This window comes from Microtus ochrogaster, unplaced genomic scaffold (genome assembly GCF_000317375.1).
Source record: "Microtus ochrogaster isolate Prairie Vole_2 unplaced genomic scaffold, MicOch1.0 UNK40, whole genome shotgun sequence".
NCBI classification, from domain to species: domain Eukaryota; kingdom Metazoa; phylum Chordata; class Mammalia; order Rodentia; family Cricetidae; genus Microtus; species Microtus ochrogaster.
Genome location: NW_004949138.1, coordinates 2,780,484 through 2,782,742, shown reverse-complemented (window position 1 = coordinate 2,782,742; position 2,259 = coordinate 2,780,484). Strand labels below are relative to the sequence as shown.

The 2,259-nt window shown below is 38.0% G+C and overlaps 1 protein-coding gene across 2 annotated transcripts in view; it reads left to right on the top strand.

Moving 5' to 3' along the window:
- Positions 1–2,259, top strand: part of Efhb (EF-hand domain family member B) — a 63,741-nt gene that overhangs the window by 31,211 nt on the left and 30,271 nt on the right. The window lies entirely within an intron of this gene.

The window sequence follows — 2,259 nt, the reverse complement described above, 5'->3', positions numbered from 1 at the left end:
AAGTGTTTATCAGTTGTGGTTCCTGATGGAGATTTTAGAGTTTTTATTTATACTATTTCATTTGAAAATACTGCTACTTCTTATTTCTTCTAACTTTTCCAGGTTTTGGAGTCTAAGTCAGTGTCACTTATGACAGCTCTTGTTTCTTTTTGTCATGAACTAAATTTAACTTATAACTTTTGCTTAGAGTACTGAGGATTGTACCTAGTGCCTCAGCATATTAGGCAAGCGCTCCACTACCAAGGTACTATTCTCTTTTACCATTTTATTAATTTTTGTGTTCTTTTTCTTTTGGTTTGTTTGTCTAGGGACCCATCAATCTTGTTGATTTTTACAAGGAATCAACATTTGGTTTGGTTAATTCTATATATTCTTTTCATCAGCATTTCATTAAATTTGTTATTTCTTGATGGATTTTATTGTTTTGGGGTTAGTTGCCTTTTTTTTTTCTTTTCCTCTAGAATGTTGAGCTGTATTTTTTTGTCTCTGAATTCTCTTTTCTTTTGATAGAAAGTCTTGTTGTGGAGCCCTGGCTGGCCTATTACTTGCTATGTAGACTTGGCCTCTGTGTTCCAAGTGCTGGACTGCATCATGCCATCCAGTCATATTTTTTTTTTAAATATGATCTTTGTGGCTACAGATTTTCTTCTTAAGACAGCTACATCCCAGAGATTCTGGCAGTCTGTTCTGTTGTTTTAATTTGATTCTAGGAATTTAAAATTTTGCTCCCTAGTTTCTTCAACGAATCACTGATCATTTAAAAGCATATTGTTTGGTCTCCAAGTATTTGTGTCATATCTGAGATTAGTCTTTTGTTGATTTCTAATTTCATGTAACTGTAGTCTGTTATGAGGAAGGGAATTATTTCAATATTTTTGTATTTGTTAAAGCTTGGTTTGGGGTCTAAATTGTGACCATCCTTAGAAGTAGTTATTAAGATTGGGCACTTGGATTATACCAGAGAGATGCCAGGAGACAAGAAGTTGGACATATAGTACAGAACAGAGGTAACTGAGCCACACAACGGAATGCAGATTAATAGAAATAGGCTAATTTGAGTTGATGACAAACATAAGCTAAAAGGTCAAACTTTCATAATAATAAGTCTCCGTGTCAACATTTGGGGGTTGTCCACCAAGAAAGCTTGCTACAAATAAAAGCAAACATAATTTTTTAAAAAGAAATGGAGTCTCACTATATTGTTCAGGCTAGTTCCAAACTCCTGTTTTCTTTTTTTTTTCTTTTGTTTTGTTTTTTTGAGACAAGGTTTCTCTGTAGCTTTGGAACCTGTCCTGGAACTTGCTCTGTAGACCAGGCTGGCCTCAAATTCACAGAGATCTGCCTGCCTCTGCCTCCCGAGTGCTGGGATTAAAGGCGAGTGCAACCACCACCCGGCTAGGATAGTCTCTTCAAAGGGAGAGATGTATGTCCTGTTTTTCCACTCAGGAAGCTGAGAATGGAGGTGGTTAATAACCAGGTATTTGTGATACCTGTAGGGTCAGGCCATACCTAACTGTCCACAAGAAGGATTGGAGGTGACTAATAGCCCAGAAGACCTCTGTAGTATTTGTATGTCTGAGGCCATACCATATCCTTCCTAGACACCTTAAGACAATACACGTATCCTTATAGAAGAAGTGACATGTAATTTTTTGATGTGATTATGCCTCCTTGTGAGCACAACAGTGTGTTACACCAAAAACCTTTTTTCCAAATTGTACTGTACTTAAATATACATGCAATAAACTGTTCTGTTTCAGACAGTAGAAGTTTAACCCAACACTGGCTACTGAGTTGTGTTGAACCAGAACGTGGATCATCAGTTGCCAGCCCTGGTAGTTGCAGAAACCCCCACAGTTAATTTTATATGTTGATTTTTATAGCCTGCTGCCTTCCTGAATTCAGTTATTAGTCTTACTGGTTTTAGGTTGTTTATGGGTATGTATGTATGTACATATGTATGTATGTATGTTACTTAGAGCTTTACAACTTTATTTTTTGGCTTTTTGAGGCGTGATTTCACTATGTGGCTTAGGCAGGACTAGAACTCACTAGTGTTTAGGTCAGCTTTCTGTGTATAGAGATCACAGTCATATGCCACAACACCTGGCAAGCATGTACACAAGGAGCTCTGTATGTAACATCCCATGATGGAGTTGCAGCATGTGTCGAGAAGGGTCTTTGCCATCTGCAGCCGAGTCTGCACAGCTCCCTGTATGGGTACAGCCGAGTCTGCACAGCTCCCTGTATGGGTACAGC